At 49.2% G+C, this 21405-nt stretch overlaps 1 long non-coding RNA gene across 1 annotated transcript in view; it reads right to left on the bottom strand.

Annotated features, from left to right (window-relative positions):
- Positions 1-21405, bottom strand: part of LOC123346374 — a 99316-nt gene that overhangs the window by 16691 nt on the left and 61220 nt on the right. The gene's annotated exons all lie outside the window — the stretch shown is intronic.

Genomic DNA, 21405 nt, shown 5'->3' with positions numbered 1-21405 from the left:
GTTGGTCAGGGATCACACCTCGACCAACAGAGTTGTGCCAGCAGAAGTTTGTAGTGTAGAGCAGACATCGCCCTAAACTAACTTCCTACAAAACAGAGGCCAAAGAACCTTGCCCAGTAACTTCTTCATCAAGCTCATGACTTCTGTTTGAGCCTTCAAGCAGTAAAGAATCCACCACATCCCTAGGTAAGTTGTTCCAATGGTTAATTACCCTTATTGTTAACAAATATATGCCTTATTTCCAGTCTGAATTTGTCTACCTTCAGTTTTCAACCATTGGATCTGGTTATACCTTTCTCTGCAAAATTAAAGAGCCATCTACTATCAGATATCTCTTCCTCATATAGGTACTTATAGTTCACAATCAAGTCATGTCATGTTTTTCAAACCTCAGATCATTCTTGTAGCTCTTTTCCAAACCCTTTCCAATTTGTCAACATCCTTTTTGAAATATGGACAGCAGAACTGGACACAGTATCCCAGAAATAGGATCACTAAAGCTGTATATAAGAGGTTATACCACCTCCCTACTCCTACTTTATATTCTCCTACTTATACATCCAAGGATTGCATTCACCATCTGAGCTATAGCAATTGGAAGCTCATATTCAATTGAGTATCAACCACAGGCACCAACTCCGTGGGTGCTCTGGGGCTGGAGCACTCACGGGTAAAAATTGGTGGGTGCTCTGCACCCACCGGCAGCTCTCCACCCCAGCTCACCTCTGCCTCCTCCCCTGAGCATGCCTTCCCTACTTCTCCTCCCAGTGCTTGTCACCACAAAACCACTGTTTTGCGGTGTAACAAGCTATGGGAGGGCAGGGGGAGGAGCAGGAATGCGGCGCACTCAGGAGAGGAGGCGGGGAAGAGGCGGGGATTTGGGGAAGGAGTCCAATAGGGGCAGGGAGGGGGTGGAGTTGGGGCAGGGACTTTGGGGAAGGGGTTGGAATGGGGGTGGGACAGGGGTGGAGTCGGGGCAGGGGCAGCAGGGCATGAGCACCCACCGGCGCCAGGAGAAGTTAGCGCCTATGGCAGGGGTCGGTAACCTATGGCACGCATGCCAAAGATGGCACGCGAGCCAATTTTTAATGGCACGCCGGGGCCTGCCGGGACCCCAGTGTACCATTAAAAATCCTGCCGACGCAGCAAGCTGCAGGGTCCGCGCTCCTGGGCTGGAGTGCCGAGCCCAGCGCAGCAAGCAGCCGGCCCCTCCCCCGCCTTCCTTGGTATGCATACCCCCAGATGAGAACCACTGCTGTAGACAAACTCATCATACTGTCAGCTCCATAAACTTATCAAGCTCAGTATTGAAACAAGTTAATTTTTTTTGTCCCCATTGCTCCCCCAGAAGTCTGTTCCAGAACTTAATCCCTCTGATGGTTAGAAACCTTCATCTAATTTCAAGCTTAAACTTGTTGATGGCCAGTTTATATCCATTTGTTCTTGTGCAAACATTGGCCCTTAACATAAATAACTCCTCTCCCTCCCTGGAGTTTATCCCTCTGATGTATTTATAGAGAGCAATCATATCTCCCCCTAGCTTTTGGCTGGCTAGGCTAAACAAGTGAAGCTCCTTAAGTCTCCTCTTATAAGGAAAGGTCTCCATTCCTTGAATTAATCTCTCTCAAACACGAGAGACTGGAATTTCACACAGTATTCCATATGAGGTCTCACCAGTGTCTTTTACAATGGTAATAACACTTCCCTATCTCTACTGAAAATACCTAGGATTGCATTAGCCTTTTTCATGGCCCCAACACACTGGCAGCCTGTGATCAATTTCTCTTCCTATGTCACTTCCAGCTGATAAATTCAGCTTATAGCAAAAATTCTTGTTGTTAGTGCAAAGTGCAATGTCTATTCTCTCCAGGGTTGTGAGCTCTCACAGAAAAAAAAAAAGTGGGTACTCAGCACCCACCAATCAGCTCCTCCTCCCCACCCCCAGCGCCTACTGCCCACCACTGATCAGCAGTGGACAGGAGATGCTGGGGGGAGAGAAGCGGGGGCAGGAAGAGGTGAAGAGAGGGTAGGGTGTGCTTGGGGGAAGGGGTGGAATGGGGCAGGGCATTGGGGCAAGGAGTGGAGTGAGGGTGGAGCAGAGCAGGGTTTGAGCACCCCTAGAGAAAAATCAGAAAGTCAGCACCTGTGAGTCTCTCTCTCCCAGGGATTAATGTGGTTCAGCCCTCTGGCTGGGTCATTCTTAGAGTTCACTAGCCTTTCAGGCAGCCGTGAAAGTAAGGCCGTATGGGCTGGTAATGGCCCCTGCCACCTTACTTTAAAGCGCTGCCATGGCAGCGCTTAAAGTACACTGCTGTGGCAGTGGCAGCAGTGTCCAGAGCCCCAGGCCCTTTAAATCCCCACTGGAGCCTTGGGCGGGATGGAGCCTGCCTCATACGGGTAAGTTTTCAATTTTACTTTCACCCCTGCTTTCAGGGTATCCAAGTCCACCTGTAATTGGTCAGGCCCTGAGCTGGCTTTGCCCAGATGGCTTCTTACTCTCACTCAGCACCATCGGGGCCAGCAGCACAGTCTTTCCAAATTAAAGAGAACCTCAAAACAAAAGTCCTCTTCAGCCACACCTTTGCCCCTCCTAGGTTCTTCCCCAGTCACACACTTTCTTTGCAGAGTAACTGGTCCCAGGACTTCACCCTTAAGCCCCTCAGCAGAATTTGAAACTACAAACACAACGAACACTACTGAAGCCTCTTCCTCCCACTCCACTCATATCTCCCCTCTCTTGGACTCTCTTCAGATCCCTATTGCTTTTCAGGAACACTGACTCCAGGGCTGCCTCTCTGGAGCCTAAGGCCTTGGCGACACTTGCACGTTATAGCGCAATAAAACCACCAAGAGCGCTCTACGTTGTTCCCCGTCCACACTGGCAAGGCACGTAGAGCGCTCTGACTCCGCAGCTGGAGCGCTCCTGGTACTCCACCTCCCAGAGAGGAATAACGTTTGTTGTGCTCTCGCTGGAGCGCCGCGGTGCCAGTGTGGACACCTAATACACTCTGATTGGCCTCCGGAAGTGTCCCACAATGCCTATTCTAGCCACTCTGGTCATCACTTTTGAACTCTGCTGCCCTGTCTTCAGGTGACCAAGCATCAGATCCGCCCTTTAAATTCCCTGGGAATTTTGAAAATCCCCTTCCTGTTTGCTCAGCCAGGCGTGGAGTGCTCTCAGCGCATCTTTCCAGGTGGCCATGCCTCCACGTGCCAGGTGATCCCCAGTATGGAGCAATGGCAAGGTGCTGGACCACATCAGTGTTTGGGGGGAGGAAACTGTGCAGTCCCAGCTGTGCTCCAGATGTAGGAATTACGATACCTTTGGGCACATATCAAGGGCCATGATGGACAGGGGCCATGACCGGGATGCTGTGCAGTGTCGGGTTAAAGTAAAGGAGCTGTGGAATGCCTACCACAAAGCCCGTGAGGCAAAAGGCTGCTCCGGTGCTGCCCCCATGATCTGCAAATTCTACAAAGATGGCACCAAATGTGGACAGAAACACAGGGATTGCTGGGATGCAAAGCGATGCATCATGGGGCATTAGGACAGGATCCAGAATGCCCCACACCCCATGCCCCCTTCCCACAAGCCATAGCGCCAGAATAGGAAGAGGTGCTCTGTGGGATAGTTGCCCATAATGCAGCGCTCCAAATGCCGCTTCAAGTGCTGCGAATGTGGCCATGCCAGTGCGCTTACCACTGTCGTGTGGACAGACTGCACCACTTTCCCTGGTGTGCTCTCCGAAGGCTGGTTTAACCCAAAGCGCTCTACATCTGCAAGTGTAGCCATGGTCTAAGCCTTGTTCCGGGACCCACCACAGGCACTAGCTCCTCCTATAGCAATGTTCCTCTTATGCTTCCCCAGGCTTCTCTTATCCACAGTCAGAGACCTGATTTTAGCCACATGACCCATTTGTCACATGACATCACTCATTACTACTCATTCTGTGGAAATGAATTAAGTTTGTCACGGGTGGACTGGGGCTCATCTCCCCTTAAAGGCCCAGCCATTTTATGACAGGATGGATTGGGGACAAATCTCTACAGTTTTCAAATTGTCCTTAATCTTAAGGGTGGAAAAGAGAGAGGTGGTGTAAAGACACATATCTTGTTTCAAAATACAGCAAGTGTCTGGAACACAGTGAGTACTTGCCTTCCCATTAATTAATATCTTAGTGGAAGATAGAGAATGATGAAACAGCTGCTTTTTTGCATTAAGTTGGCCATGTAAACATTAGTGATTATTCAGCTGCGGAAGCAGAGCAATAACCTAATTCAAAAGGACGGTCTTGCTTCTTACAAGGCATGTGGAACTTGGGCTTGTTTCCCCATCCACTATAGATGTGGGATGCTCCCTATTGTCTGTCTGAAGCATGCAGCTGTTTCCTATTTTACATCTGAAAGTGGCATATCCCTAAGACATGTTAGAAAGACACTCTTTGAAGTAACTTGAGCTGAATATTTCCAAGTTACAGGCTTGGTGAGATGCATCTAGTTTCCAAAGGCTGTGATAATCAGAGAAGTTGCAAGGAGGTTAAAGGTCATGTTTCATATCCAGAGCCACTTCTATTTTCAAATACTTGTTTGAAATTAGAAGCATCAGGGCAAAGGGAAGGGGGAAGGGATTACAACCTGGAGCTCATTAAAGCTCTACAGAGGAGGATGAATTAATCAAGGAACAGCTGAAAATACCCCAAACAATTCACATTTCTCCCACTAACAGGATCAATGTGATGCCTCCAAACATCCCCTTCAATTCGCACCAAAATGATGTATCATCTATCCCACCCAAAAACTGTGTCAGCAAACATTCTATTCCTTTTACATTTCACTGGAGACTACAGACAAGAAACTCGAGTGACCTTGAGCTAGAAACACTTTGAAGGCAGTTGTAAACGTTTCACATCACATACGGATATGTATAGTAGGTACATCTGTGTGAACGTGTGTGTGTGTGTGTGTGTGTAATAATGGAATTTGATAAGCTGAAACATTTACTGCTAGTTGTGGGGGATGGGGGAGTTCGGTTACATTAGAATGGACAGAAAATCTACTAAGAGAATTTAAAATATACTGTTATTGATTTCAAGTTACAAAAAATACCACACAGGGAAAGAGTTATTTACCCTAGAGTACCTGCAGCAAAGAGTCCTGTGGCACCTTATAGACTAACAGACGTTTTGCAGCATGAGCTTTCGTGGGTGAATACCCACTTCTTCAGATGCAAGTCAAGAGTACCTGTGACCCTTCAATAAGTATTCCCATTTCCTTCCGTATATTTATACTTGTAGTATAAGCCCCCAGCCCAGCTGCACTTCAGGAACCTTCTGGAACCCAGCACACACCAGGGCCACTTGTAGCACTGAACGTTCAGAGCGAAAGTTATAACAGGGACATGGAGATTCAATTGACACAGCTCCACCCACTGCACCTCACAGTCAATGATACTAGAACTGTGAAGAAGAGGAGTAAGTGGCCGAGTCGTGTGGCTACACAGAGGCAAGACCCTACCTATTGATAAGTTTCCTTCCTCTTGGAGTGGCTTGTGCATATTCCCAGTTGTGAGCAATACAAACCCCACCAAGGAGTTCTAGTTAAATAAGGACTGCAGGTAGGGTTGCCAACTTTCTAATCACATAAAACCAATCCCCCCACCCCACCCCTTCTCCAAGGCTCCACCCACACTCGCTCCATCCCCCTCCCTCCGTCACTTGTTCTCCTCCAGCTTCACTCACTTTCACTGGGCTGGGGCAGGGAGTTGGGGGGGAAAGGGGGTGAGGACTCCGGTACAGGGTGTGGGTTCTGTGGTGGGGCTGGGGATGAGGAGTTTGGGGTGCATGAGGGGGCTCCAGGATGAGGGAGGGGGTTGGGGGGGATATGAGGGCTCTGGCTGGGGGTGTGGGCTCTGGGGTGGGATCAGGGAGGAGGGGTTTGGGGTGCAGGAGGGGACTCACGGCTGGGGCAGGGTGTTGGGATGTTGTGGGGGTGCAGGGTGCAGGCTCCAGGGGGGAGTTTGGGTGCAGAAGGGGACTCTGGGCTGGGGTGGGCAGGTGTGCAGGGTCCTGGTGGCATTTACCATGGCTCCCAGGAAGAGGATGTCAGGTCCCTGCAGTACAGCCCCTAGATGCATGGGCGGACAGGGAGGCTTCGCATGCTGCCCTCATGCCCACAGGCACTGTCCCCACAGGTCCCATTGGTTGCAGGTCCTGGCCAATGGGAGCTGCGGAGCCAGCACTAGGGTGAACTCAAATGCCTGGTATTAAATGAGCATATTGATGTAACAGGCATCACAGACTCAATGGGCCATGGCAATTGCAGGGTACAAAATATATAGGAATGACAGAGTTGGTTGTGCTGATGCAGGAGTGTCATTATACATGAAAGAAAAACAGAGTAAAATATAGTAAAAATCTTAAATGAATCAAACAGTACCATAGAATCTCTACGGATAGAAATTGCATGACTGAACAACAGTATAGCAATAGGACTATACTATTGACTACTTGACTAGGATGATGATGGTAATTGTGAACTGCTCAGGGAGATTAGAGAGGCTACAAAAACAGAAAACCCAATAATAATAGGGGATTTCAACTATCCCCATATTGATGTGGAACATGTCACCACAGGACGGAATGCAGAAATAACATTTCTAGACACTTAATGATTGATTCTTGGAAGAGCTAGTCCTGGAACCCACAAAGGGAGAGGCAATTCTTAATTTACTCCTAAGTGGCACACAGGGTCTGGTCCAAGAGATGAACATAGCTGAATCGCTCAGTAATAGTGACCATAATGTAGTTAAATTTAACAGCCTTGTATGGGGGGAAATACCAAAGAAAAACACCACAGTAGCATTTAACTTCAAAAAGGGGAACTACACAAAAATGAGGAGGCTAGTTAAGTGGAAATTAAAAGGAACGATCACAAGAGTGAAACGCTTGCAAGCTGCATGGAAACTTTTTAAAAACACCATAACAGAGGCTCAAACTATATGCATACCACAATTTAAAAAAAAGAAAGAAAGAAAGAAAAAGGGACCAAAAAAAAGTCATCATGGCTTAACAGAGTAAAAGAGGCAAAGAGACAAAAGACAAAAATTGGAAGTCAACGCTTACTACAGAAAATAGAAAGGAGCATAAATTCTGGCAAGTCAAGTGTAAAAGTATAATTAGGCAGGACAAAAAAAAAGAGCAACTAGCAAAAGACACAAAAACTGACAGTAAATTTTTTTTAAAATATATCAGAAGCAGGAAGCCTGCCAGACAATCAGTGGGGCCACTGGACAACTGAGGTGCTAAAGGAGCACTCAAGGAAGACAAGGGCATTGTGGAGAAGCTCAATGAATTCTTTGCATCTGTCTTCGCTGCAGAGGATGTGAGGGAAATTCCCATATTTGAGCCATTAATTCTTTTTAAGTGACAAATCTGAGGAACAGTCCTAGATTGAGGTGTCAATGGAAGATGTTTTGGAACAAACTGATTAAACAGTAATGAGTCTCGAGGACCAGATGGCATTCACATTCTGAAGGATCTCAGACTACAAACCAGTTAGAAGTTCTGCAATAATTAGCTTCAGTACCAGATGAATAGCAAATATCTAATGCAACAGTGATTTTTAAGCCTAATTTCAGTACCAGGTACATTGGTTTAAACTATAATAAAGAGCAGCATTATCAAACACATAGATGAAAATGATTAGTTGGGAAACAGTCAACACAGCTTTTCTTCTTCTAAGCGCATGCACCACGTGCCTCAGGTGGCACGTGACCAGGATTCATCACCGAATTTGGTCTTGTGGTTGGATCATTAGTTTCCCCGGCCAGGGCACTGATGGGGAGTGCGACGTGAACACTGATCCGTACCCCCCAACACAGCTTTTGTAAAGGGAAATCATGCCTCACTAATCAGCTATGATTCTTTGAGGGGGTCAACAAACATGTGGACAAGGGTGATCCAGTTCCAGTGAATAAAGTGTACTTAGACTTTCAGAAAGCCTTTGACAAAGTCCCTCACCAAAAGCTCTTAAGCAAACTAAGCAGTCATGGGATAAGAAATAAGGTTCTCTCGTGGATCCGTAACTGGTTAAAAGGTAGGAAACAAAGCGTAGGAATAAATGGTCAGTTTTCATAGGGGAGAGAGGTGCATAGTTGGGTCCCCCAAGGATTTATATTGGGACCAGTCCTATTCAACATATTAATAACTGATCTGGAAAAAGGGGTAAACAGTGTGATGGCATGGTTTGCAGATGATACAAAACTACTCAAGATAATGAGCAACAAAATGGCAGATGAAATTCAATGCTGGTAATTAAATGCAAAGTAATGCACATTGGAAAACATAATCCGAACTATACATATAACATGATGGGGTCTGAATTAGCTGCTACCACTCAAGAAAGATCTTGGAGTCATTGTGGATAATTCTCTGAAAACATCTGTTCTATGTGCAGTGGCAGTCAAAAAAATGAACAGAATGTTAGGAACCTTTAAGAAAAGGATAGATGAGACAGAAAATATCATAATGCCACTATATAAAGCCATGGTATAACCACACCCTGAATACTGTGTGCAGTTCTGGCACCCCCATCTTAAATAGATATATTAGAATTGGAAAAGGTACAGAGAGGGCAACAAAAATTATTAAGGCTATGGCACAGCTTCCATATGGAGGAGAGATTTAAAAGACCAGGACTGTTAAGGCTAGAAAAGAGATGACTAAGGGGGAGTGTGACAAGGTGTTCTACTCAAATCTGAGTAGAACACCTTGTCACACCTTGGCACCTCCTCCTGGCTGTTCTGAGTATTTGCTTCACGAGGTCAAACCCCCTACCCACAGTTGCATGCTGTCCCTCCATCCTTCTTTCTCCGTCTACAGCCCCCTCTCTCACTGCAGAAGCTGCCTCTTTGTGACCTGGCCCTCCAGCCAGGTCACTCAGCATTTCCCCCTTACAGGGTAGAGTCCTTCTCTGGCCTGGTCTACACTACGCGTTTATACCGAATTTAGCAGCGTTAAACCGATTTTACGCTGCACCCGTCCACACAACGAAGCCCTTTATATCGATATAAAGGGCTCTTAATACCAATATCTGTACTCCTCCCCGACGAGGGGAGTAGCGCTCAAATCAGTATTGCCATGTCGGATTAGGGTTAGTGTGGCCGCAAATCGACAGTATTGGCCTCCGGGAGCTATCCCACAGTGCACCATTGTGACTGCTCTGGAAAGCCATCTGAACTCAGATGCACTGGCCAGGTAGACAGGAAAAGCCCACAAACTTTTGAATTTCATTTCCTGTTTGGCAAGCGTGGAGAGCTCATCAGCACAGGTGACCACGCAGAGCTCATCAGCACAGGTAACAATGCAGTCTCCTGAGAATCGAAAAAGAGTTCCAGCATGGACCGCACGGGAGGTACTGGATCTGATCGCTGTATGGGGAGAGGATTCCATGCTAACAGAACTCCTTTCCAAAAGACTAAATGAAAAAACATTTGAAAAAATTTCCAAGGCCATGATGCAGAGAGGCCACACCAGGGACTCAGTACAGTGCCGTGTGAAAGTTAAAGAGCTCAGACAAGCCTACCAGAAAACCAAAGAAGCAAACGGAAGGTCCGGGGCAGGGCCGAAAACATGCCGCTTCTACGCTGAGCTGCATGCAATTCTAGGGGGGTCCGCCACCACTACCCCACCCCTGTCCGTGGATTCCGAGGTGGGGGTGGTAATCGCAGCCATGGCTGAGGATTCTGCGGACGGGGAAGATGAGGAGGAAGAGGAGGACGAGCTTGTAGAGAGCACACAGCACTCCGTTCTCCCCAACAGCCAGGAGCTTTTTCTCACCCTGACGGAATTACCCTCCCAGCCCTCCCAAGCAACTATCCCAGACAATGAAGCCATGGAAGGGACCTCTGGTGAGTGTACCTTGTAAATATAAGACATGGATTAAAAGCAAGTGTTTTTTAATGATTAATTTAGCCTGAGGACTTGGGATGCATTCGCGGCCAGTACAGTTACTGGAAAAGTCTGTTAACATGTCTGGGGATGGAGCGGAAATCCTCCAGGGACATCTCCATGAAGCTCTCCTGGAGGTACTCCAAAAGCCTTTGCAGAAGGTTTCTGGGCAGCACTGCTTTATTCCGTCCTCCATGGTAGGACACTTGACCACGCCATGCATGTAGCAAGTAATCTGGTATCATTGCATGACAAAGCCTAGCTGCGTATGGTCCCGGTGATTGCTGGCATTCAAGCAACATCCGTTCTTTATCTCGCTGTGTTATCCTCAGGAGAGTGATATCGTTCATGGTAACCTGGTTGAAATTCAGGAATTTAAGTAAGGGGACAGAGATGGCCATTCCTACTGGGCTGTTTGCCTGTTGCTTAAAAGAAATCCTTCCCTGCAGGTAGCCAAGTGGGGGGAAGCGGGGGGACGCGATTGGCGCTGCACTTTTCCGCGTTTGGCTAGCAGGGATCTTTCCTGCTACCAGCCACGTGGTTGGGGGGTGGTGGAAAAGGGGGTGTTTAGCAGTGATCTTCCATGATACCAGCCATGGGGTGGTTTCTGCTGCTGCACGTTAACAGGAAAGAAGCAGCACTCAATGGGCTTTGCTTGCTATTTGGGAAAGGAGGGTGCTGGATAGATGAAGGCTGCAGAAGATGAAAGACAATGGCTTACCATGGCCGCATGCAAGCAGAATTCTGATGCCCAGACCTGCATCTGTGATCTGTAACACCAAAGCCGCAGACACTCAATATTAAGAAGCAAAATGCGACCTTGTAGTGAAAACACATGTGCTATGTAAGGTGAATAGTGTTGTTCACCGTGAAAGAGTATGACCATTGTTCTCTAAAATGTATCTTTTTAAATACGTCTCTCCCTTTTTTCCCTCCCTCATGCAGCTGCAAATTTTTCAAGCATCCCTACACATCCCGAAGGCTATCTCAGATAAGGCGGCGGGAAAAAAAGACGCAAGAAGAAATGTTTTCAGAAATCATGGAAGTGACCTGCAATGAAAGAGCGCATCTGAATGAGTGGAAGGACATGGTAGCAAAGTACAGGAAAGATGCCAGTGACCGTGAGGACAGGAGGGACCAACGTGAGGATAGGAGGGACGAACGTGAGGACAGGAGAGATGCTTGAGATGAGAGGAGAGATGCTCGAGATGAGAGGTGGCGGCAGGAAGATCAGCGGTGGTGGGATGCAACTCTGGGGCTGCTGCGTGATCAAACTGACATGGTCCGGCGTATGGTGGAGCTTCAGGAACGGCAGCAGGATCACAGAGTGCCGCTGCAGCCCCTGTATAACCACCCTCCCCCCTCACCATGTTCCTTAACCTCCTCACCCGCCAGATGAGTAAGAACTCGTGGGAGTAGGCTCCGTGCACCCGCTCACTCCACCCCAGTGGACAGCCCAACCAAAAGGCTCTCATTATTATGAAATTATGAAATTTTTATAGTGGCCTTTTACTTCCCTACTATTCTCCTCCGAAACCCCACCCAGGCTACCTTGTCAGTTCTCTCCCTCTTTTTATAATTAAGTAATAAAGAATATATTATTTTTAAACGAGAGTGACTTTATTTCCTTAGAAAGCAAGCTGTGATCGAAGGGGGGGTAGGTGGCTTACAGTGAATGAGTCCATCAAGGCGGGGGGAGGGTTTCATCAAGGAGAAAGAAACACAACAGTCAGACTGTACCCTGGCCAGTGATGAAACTGGTTTTCAAAGCTTCTCTGATGCGCACCGCTTCCTGGTGTGCTCTTCTAATCTCCCTAGTGTCTGGCTGTGCATAATCAGCGGCCAGGTGATTTGCCTCAGCTTCCCACCTCGCCATAAAGGTCTCCCCCTTACTCTCACAGAGATTGTGAGCACACAGCAAGTAGCAATAACAATGGGGACACTGGTTTGGCTGAGGTCTGAGCAAGTCAGTAATGTGCGCCAGCGCGCCTTTAAATGACCAAATGCACATTCTACCACCATTCTGCACTTGCTCAGCCTGTAGTTGAACAGCTCCTGACTACTGTCCAGACTGCCTGTGTATGGCTTCAAGAGCCATGGCATCAAGGGGTAGGCTGGGTCCCCCAGGATAACGACAGGCATTTCAACATCCCCAACTGTTATTTTCTGGTCTGGGAAGTAATTCCCTTGCTGCAGCCGTTTAAACAGAGTAGTGTTCCTGAAGACGCGAGCGTCATGAACCCTTCCTGGCCATCCCACGTGGATGTTGGTGAAACGTCCCTTGTGATCCACCAGTGCTTGCAGCTGAGAGCTGAGCAGGGTCCATGCTTGCTGTGCTATGGCGTCTGCACAGTTCACCCAGGAAAAAAGGCGCGAAACGGTTGGCTGCTGCTGCTTTCACGGAGGGAGGGGTGAGGCTGTACCCAGAAGCACCTGCGACAATGTTTTTTGCCCCATCAGGCACTGGGATCTCAACCCAGAATTCCAATGGGCGGGGGAGACTGCGGGAACTATGGGATAGCTATGGGATAGCTACCCACAGTGCAACGCTCCGGAAATCGACGCTAGCCTCGGTACATGGATGCACACCGCCGAATTAATGTGCTTAGTGTGGCCACGTGCACTCGACTTTATACAATCTGTTTTAAAAAACCGGTTTATGTAAAATCGGAATAATCCTGTAGTGTAGACGTACCCAAAGTCTTTTCTGCTTAAGAGGCATCCAGCAGTCCTCATGCCTAGTGCCCTGATCCTGTCACTTCTGCAGTGACCCAGGCAGTCTTCCAGTTCACTGCCCTGCCATTGCTCCTTCCCCAGTGGCAAATAGGGGAACCCTCTACTCTGGGATCCAGCCCAGGGACCCTACAATACGCAGTCAATATCTGTTCAGTCACCAACCTTGCTACTTCCTACCCCACAGGTTCTCTTCTCCACACAGCTCTCTTCAGGATATGCCCTTCCCTTCAGGCCATGTCAGGCCCCCAGGGTCCTACTCTTTCCCTCGGTTTCCTCCTTCTCTCTCTGTTAAACAAAGGGTTGACCACAAACTTCCTCCCAGCAACCTTTGCTGCTGGCAGCTTCCTGAGTTTATGCTAGCCCATCCTTCCTCTACTCAAATGAGATTCCTTCTAATTAGAGCTTTCCTTGCACCCTTAATTCTCCCAGCTTGCAACCTAATTGGCTGATTGGGACCACCTGGCCTACCTCAGCCCTCTCTGAGATAGAGTTGCCAGGTGTCCAGTTTTTGACCGGAACGCCTGGTTGAAAAGGTATCCTGGCGGCTCCGGTCGGCACTGTTAAAAGCCCGGTTGGCGGCATAGCGGAGGCCCGGAGGTAAGGCAGGCTCCCTGCCTGCCCTAGCTCTGCACAGCTCCTGGAAGTGGTCACCAGGTCCCTGCAGCCCCTAGAAGCATGGGCGGCCAGGGTGGCTCCACACACTGCCCCCACCCAAAGGACCGGCTCCGCAGCTCCCATTGGCCAGGAACTGTGAGCAATGGGAGCTGCAGGGGCAGCACCTGTGGGCACAAGAGCAGTGCACACAATGCAGAGCATCCCAGGCCACCCATGTTTCTAGGGGCTGTGGGAACCTGGTAGCCACTTCCCAGGAGCCATGGTAAGCACTGCTGGGACCCCGAACCCTTTCCTGCACCACAACCCCTTGCCCCAGCCCAGAGTCCCCTCCTGCATCCAAACTCCTTCCCTGAGCCCGCACGCCCCCAATACCCCAACCCCCTGCCCCAGCCCCCTTCTGCACCCCAAACCCCTCATCCCCAGTCCCACCCGAGTCCACACCCCCAGCCAGAGCCCGCACCCCCTCCCACACTACAAACCCCTCAGCCCCAGCCCTGAGCTGCCTCCTGCACCCTGAACCCCTCATCCCTGGCCCCATCCCAGAGCCTGCACCCCCAGCTGGAGCCCTCACCCTCCTCCTGCACCCCAACCCCCTGCCCCAGCCCAGTGAAAGTGAATGAGGGTGGGGGAGAATGAGCGATGGAGGGAGGAGAGATGGAGTGAGCAGGGGCAGGGCCTTGGAAGGGTAGGGGCAGGGCCTGGGGACAGGGGCGGGGCATTCAGTTTTGTGCCATAAGAAAGTTGGCAACCCTACTCTGAGCCAGTATGGGGAGTACACCCTGTCACAGGGGAATATGATGGAGATCTATATCATCATGAGTGGTGTGGAGAAAGTGAATAGTGAAGTGTTGTTTACACCTTCATGTAACACAAGAACCAGGGGTCACCCAATTAAATTAATAGGCAGCATGTTTAAAATAAATATAAGGAAGTATTTCTTTGCACAACACAGTCTACCTGGGGAACTCATTGCCTGGGGAAGCTGTGAAGGTCAAAAGTATAACTGAGTTAAAAAAAGAATTAGATAAAATCATGGAGGACAAGTCCATCAATGGCTATTAGCCAAGATTGTCAGGGATGCAACCCCAGTCCTAAACCTCTGACTGCCAGGAACTGAGAATGGATGACAGGGGATGGATCACTCGATAAATTGGCTTGTTCTGTTAATTCCCTATGAAGCCTCTGGCACCAGCAACTGCTAAAAGAGAGGATATAAGGCTAGATGGACCATTGGTCTGACCCAGTATGGTCACTCTTTTGTTCTCATGGTCACTTCAAAGACATCTAAACATGTTAAGGTAAGAAATGCACAGTTAGGCATCCAAACGGCCTTAACTCTGCCCTGCAAATACCATATAATTACATGATTAAGGCATTTTAGTTCTTGTGGTCTCATATTAGAGTAAACTGATTTAAACGTAGATGTTTTTATTTTTCCCCTGATGGTGTCAATATATGGCAGAGTGGAGGTTGTTTGGTTCATTGTGCACTCCCTACCTAAATTAGTTTGTGTTTAAAGTGTATTCCTTTTATAATCCATGGTTTGGGGATACTTACAACAGCCTGTAATATTTTTTATCCTTAAATTATTGTTATGTGCTCTCAGCCCTAACTCCATCTGAACATAGTTTTTTGTCTGGGAATTTTTTTTTAATTATTAAAAATGTCATACATGAACACTAACCCCTCCAAAACACACACATAAAGAAAATGCTATTATGAGATAGTTCTCATGATCTCATACTCAATCATACCAACCTTAAATCACTTTTAAATTTTTAACTTTTAAGAACAATTCACCAGTATACCAGAGCAGTGTAAATCAGCCACAGTACACTGGCTAGTTAGGCTGGGTTTACACGTGCTTTGCATCTCCATAGCATCAAAAAAGTGTACTGGTGGCTCTAATCCTTAATTTGGGGGAGGGATAGCTCAGTGGTTTGAGCATTGGCTTGCTAAACCCAGGGTTGTGAACTCAATCCTTGAGGGTGCCACTTAGGGATCTGGGGCAAAATCAGCACTGGGGCCTGCTTGTGAAGGCAGGGGGCTGGACTTGATCACCTTTCAGGGTCCCTTCCAGCTCTATGAGATAGGTATAATTACTCTATTGGTTTAAAGGGCTAAGTTACAGAGACTGGTGTTATGTAAAAGGAGAGGTTGGAGAGCTCAACATCTGCACTTTGAGGTCCCCCCCACGCTCATGTCTCAATTCTCCCAGACCATGCTTCACTGTGTGCAGTGGAACCACTAGCATGTGGCCATGGAACCTTTAAAGAGCAGCAGCAACAGTTGGACCCATGAGAACTTTGGACATGTATCCACATGTCTTCCTCATACCATTGATTAATTACAATCAACAGAACTGCTGTATGCAAATAATTTGTAGGAGACAAGTGATCAGTGGAGTCAAAATGGACCCATTTAAATTACCTGAGATGTTGACCAGACTTTGCCTGTAGCCTATATAATCATAACAATTACATACAACAGCTATTAATAACTTTAGCTTAATTACACCTACATTTCTTCAAATGTAGCCTAAAATAAGTGAAGTTTAACTATGTGAAAGCTTTGATGAGTCTGTGCCATTCTGTTGTCAAGATAATTTGGGACGAATAAAAGTCTATTACAGATGCTACATATCTTAAAGGACACATTTTAAAATTATTTTTAATAAACTAACAGATTTACTTGTAAATTCTCAAGAATTTTTTTCTGCACTCAGAGTGAACACTGGAAGTTCAGAGAGGATGCACTGTAGTTTTCATACAGAACAATGAGATTGAATCTCTCAAAATGGAACTCTGCCTTCATGATGGAACCATGACTGGCACCTCCATGAAGAAAGTTGCTGATTTGATTTGGGTGTTTTTAATTTCCTTTTGTATGTATATGTACTGTGTTAGATTTTAACTGTATTGTCTGTATCCTGCATCCTTTTCTCACATGAGCAGTCCCACACTGATCTCAGGTCCCCACTCAAGTCACACCCTTCCTGATTGCCTGGCCATGCAGACTCCCCAGCTGGCACTTCCTAGTTTTGGGGGCTATGCTGACCACTTACACTGACTCTTTTCCACAGACGGGCTTGGTTTGCCCTCAGCTAGCTCCTTTGCTTTTGAGTGACTGGGGACTATGTCAAGACTTCAAAGGCAGTAAGAGAGCTACGACTGATATCACAGCTGGAGTGGGGTGCTGATGCTGTGGAGCAGAGAGGATCTAGTAGGCACCAAAACTCAGAGATAACTCAGTGGTGCTCATAGCCCTACACCTTATGTCCAGTGTCACCACTGGCAGGAGCTCAAAGGGCACAAGCACTGGGCAGGCCCCCAGGTGGAAGCACTGGTGTAGGTTCTGGCCCCACAGCAGCTGCAAAAAGGAGCGGCACTGGCTGCCTCACTGCCCATTCAGGTATGGCCCTGCAGCCCCACCCATCAGGGAGGGGCTGCAGGGCCAAACCTGAGTGGTGCTGCATATGCCAGGCTGCAATGCCACTCACTCAATTTTGGCCCCATGACTCCCATCATGGGGGTGTGGAGCCAAACCTGAGTGGGCAGGGGGGTGGCCAGCTCTGCTTCTCCTTGGTGCAGCCATAGGGTCAGCTCCTGCACCCAGAGTTACCCCACCCTAGGGCCCTGCCTGGTCTTGCCCCAATTCCAGTAGCTCTCTGCTTGCAGGACTCGCTCACAGAGTGCATCAAGACCTGCTTACAAGTATGGGGAACTGCAGTTAGTACCCACACAGGGGAGCCAGCCGGGAGAGGGGCAGTGAGGAGCCCTGGGGGGAAGGGGCAGACATGAGGAGGTTCAGTTTTGTGTACCATGTGAAAAAATTCTGGGAGTGCTATTGGGATAACTTCCAGTGAAATAGACAAAGGAGCCACCCTCTCCAATAATTAAAGATGTACTGACCATCCTTGGAGGGGAGATTCCATCTCTAAGAGATAAGCCTGGGTAGCTTTTCCATGCAACAAATGTTTTCCTTTGAAATTCCAAAAGCACTAAAGTACCTTCTCTCCACACCTAAACCCTGGGGAAGAGAAAGTTACTCACCTTGCAGTAACTGAGGTTCTTCGAGATGTGTGTCCCTGTGGGTGCTCCACTGTAGGTGATGGTGCATCCCGGCGCCATTGATCGGAGATTTTCGGTAGCAGTGCCTGGTCGGGACGCATGCACTCAGTTGGTATCTCCCGTCTTGTTGGAATCTTCCTGAGCGCGTGTGTCCCGCACCCTCCTCAGTTCCTTTTCTACCGTGGAGAAATCATACTAATACTCCAAAGCAGAGGGGAGGAGGGTGGGGAGTGGAGCACCCACAGGGACACACATCTCGAAGAACCTCAGTTACTACAAGGTGAGTAACTTTCTCTTCTTCTTCGAGTGCTGTCCCCTGTGAGTGCTCCACTGTAGGTGAATGTAAAGCAGTACCCACTATGGTTGGTGGGATTTTGGAGTTGTGTGAGGAACAAAGGTAGAAAGTACCATATGGCCGACTATGGTGTCTGCTGTAGTATCCCATGCGATAGCATAATGTTTGGCAAAAGTGTGGTCAAATGCCGCCTTGCATACATCTGTAACAGGTACACTGTGGAGGAAGGCAATGGATGTTGACATTGCTCTAGTAAAATGAGTCCTAACACCCTCTGGTGGTTGAACATTCTGGTCTGATAGCAAGATCTGATGCAAGTGGAGATCCACTTGGAGAGTCTTTGCTTAGAGATAGAATCACCCTTTGATCTCTTGGTAGTAGAAACAAAAGCCTAGGGGATTCACGAAATGGTTTAGTTCTGTCAAGATAGAATGCACGAGCCCGTTGGACATCGAGGGTATGTGATGCAGCTTCCTGTGGAGTCATGTGAGGGTTAGGATGGAATACACGTAAGTGTATTGACTGGTTAAGGTGGAAGGTAGACACCACCTTGGAGAGGAATTTGGGGCAGGTTTGTATGGTAAGCTTGTGTTTAGAGAAAATGGTGTAGGGAGGGTAGGCCATCAGGGCGCTTATTTCACCAACCCTTCTTGTTGACGTTATGGCAACCAAGAAAGCCACTTTCCTGGACATGTGGAGCAGGGATGAAGTGGCCAGGGGCTCGAAAAGAGGTTTCATAAGAGCGCAGAGAACTAGGTTGAGACTCCAGGAAGCTACTAGTGAATGAATCTCAGGGTAGAAGTTTTGCAGGCCCGTGAGGAAGCGTTTCATGGTGGGGCGTGTGAAAGTGAATAGCCGTCCAGAGTGTCCTGGAAGGTGGTAAGGGCCGCGAGACGTACTGTGATAAAACTGAGTGAAAACGTGTCCTGTTTTAGTTTGAAAAGATGGTCTAAGATATCAGGGAGGGTTGCAGTCTGGGGTATTAAGCATCAGTGGGAGCACCAGATGGAGAAGCATTTCCACTTTTGCAGGTAAGTCTTAGGAGTGGAGTCCCTTCTACTGTGCAGGAGGACATGTCGGACCTGTTCTGAGCAGGCTAATTTGTGGGATTGAAACCTTGAAAGAACAACACCATCAGATGGAGTTTCCAGAGCTGCAGATGAAGAAGAAGCTGACCGTAGTTCTGGGAGAAGAGATGTGGTCTGTCGGGGAGAGTACGGGGAGGATGGATGGACATGCGTAGCAGGTAAGGATACCATGTCTGCCTACATTGGCCAAGCTGGGGCAAAAAGTATGACCCGGGCCTTGTCCTCTGTGATGTTGCGTAGAACCCTGTTTATGAGTGGAATCAGTGGAAAAGCATACATGAAGGAGATGTTCCAAGGAATGAGGTGTGTTTCCAAGTCCTGTTCTGGAGCAAAATAGATGGCATTTGCAGTTTGAGGTGTGGCAAACAGGTCTATCAATGGAGTGCCCCAGTGGTAGGACAACTGTTGGGGTATTGATGGATGTAATTCCCATTCGTGTTTCTCAGAGAACTGTCTGCTGAGTGTGTCGGTGGTAGTGTTGTGACACATGGGCAGGTAGGAAGCCTCGCAGAGGGTCTGAATCTGCTGGGGGTAGCACGCAGGCTCGGTGCCGTAGGTGGAACTCGTTGTTGGCACTGGGTCCATTGTCGGTGCCGGGGAAACCGGTGCCGAGGAGAGCTTCCCGCTGCGGGAAGTCGGGTTCCTGCTTTAGAGCCCCAGGAGAGTTGCTTGTACAGTGCAGGGGCGGTCAGAGTTGCCTGCTCTCAGCGCTGACAGCACCAAGGGTAAAGACTCTGCAGGTAAAGACTCTTGAGTGTCTCTGAGAGGCGACATTAGGGCTTCCTGCCTCTTCACGGGAGAGGGTGAAGCCGGGCTCCCAGTCGGTTCTGCTTTGGCAGGGGAGCGTGAGGGAGCGGGTTTATTGCCCTGCTCCATAGACAGCTGCAATGCTTCTTGCCTCTGCTCCAGAGAGGGTGAAGCCGGGCTCCCAGTCGGTTCTGCCTTGGCAGGGGAGCGTGAGGGAGCGGGTTTATTGCCCTGCTCCATAGGCAGTTGCAATGCTTCTTGCCTCTGCTCCAGAGAGGGTGAAGCCGGGCTCCCAGTTGGTTCTGCCTTGGCAGGGGAGCGTGAGGGAGCGGGTTTACTGCCCTGCTCCATAGGCAGCTGCAATGCTTCTTGCCTCTGCTCCAGAGAGGGTGAAGCCGGGCTCCCAGTTGGTTCTGCCTTGGCAGGGGAGCGTGAGGGAGCGGGTTTATTGCCCTGCTCCATAGGCATCTGCAGAGCTTCTTGCCTCTGCTCCAGAGAGGTTGAAACCATGCTCCCGGTTGTTCGGACCTGGCCGGGGAGCGTGAGGGAGTGGGTTTGCCATTACCTGTCTCCAGAGGCGGCTGCAGGGATTTCTGCATGAGAAGCAGTTTCAGTGGCAGGTTCCTGTCAGGACGAGCCCTGGTTTTGAGGCTTGTGCAGTGGACACACTTGGCAGGGACATGTGTCTTGCCAAAGCACTTCACACAGCACGAGTGCCCATTGGACATTGTCATAAAGTCCTGACAGAAGCACATTCCTTGAATCCTGAAGCCCCTGGCATTATTGAACTAGTAATGCCAGGGGAGAGAGTCTCAGTGGGAGACAAACCTGAGGAAAAATTTTTTTAAACTAAGTAACTATTCTAAAGAAAGGGAAACAACTAGGATATTACTAACTAACTATTTCTATGTAATTGTTTCATTCAGAGACCAGGGAAGAGGATCAGCACTGCTCCGAGTCCCGTCTTCGGCCGAGGGCGGTTGAGAAGGAACTGAGGAGGGTGCAGGACGCACGCGCTCAGGAAGATCCCAACGAGACGGGAGATACCAACTGAGTGCGTGCATCCTGACCAGGCACTGCTACCGAAAATCTCCGATCAATGGCGCTGGGACGCACCGTCACCTACAGTGGAGCACCCACAGGGACAGCACTCGAAGAAGAATATAACATGCCCTTAGTGAGAGCACTGGAGGGGCAGAATCGGAGCTAACCAAAGGCAGTTCTTTTCTCCTTTGAAAACCAGGAACACCTGTCCTGGGTCCCATCTCAACCTTCACCAAGTTCATTCATTTCTCCTTCTTCACCCAATAGTGCAGGCTCCATCTCATATGAGCAGGGGCGGCTCTAGGAATTGCGCTGCCCCAAGCAGGGCGGCACGCTGTGGGGGGTGCTCTGGCGGTCGCCGGTCCCGCAGCTCCGGTGGACCTCCTGCAGACGTGCCTGCGGATGCTCCACCGAAGCCGCGGGACCAGTGGACCCTCCACAGGATGCCTGCGGGAGGTCCACCGGAGCCGCCTGCTGCCCTCCCGCGGCACGCCGCCCCAAGCGCACGCTTGGCGTGCTGGGGTCTGGTGCCGGCCCTGCATATGAGAGAGACTCCAGGCACAGGGCCTTAAGGGCTCCCACTCCATTAGCCCTCTGGATTGCTCAACTCTAGCACCAGAGACAGAACGGGTCTGGGCCCAGCCTTGGCCTCCGCTCCAGAGCCTGGTGAGTTCTGCGGCTCCAGCTCCAGACCCTACCCCAGAGCCTTGGCAGGGCACGTGAGGCGGGGAGGCCGGGGTTTCCTGGGTCACACGTGGGGATGGGATTTCATTCTGCCCTGCTGTTGCCCAGGCAGGTGCTGGCGAAAAGAGAGGAGCAATGGGAGCGGCCGCTGCACCCCCCGCAGTCCTAAACATTGAGGC

The sequence above is a fragment of the Mauremys mutica genome, chromosome 12 (assembly GCF_020497125.1).
Source record: "Mauremys mutica isolate MM-2020 ecotype Southern chromosome 12, ASM2049712v1, whole genome shotgun sequence".
Classification (NCBI taxonomy): domain Eukaryota; kingdom Metazoa; phylum Chordata; order Testudines; family Geoemydidae; genus Mauremys; species Mauremys mutica.
The sequence above is the reverse complement of the archived record's forward strand: the minus strand, read 5'-3'. Positions and strand labels throughout refer to the sequence as shown.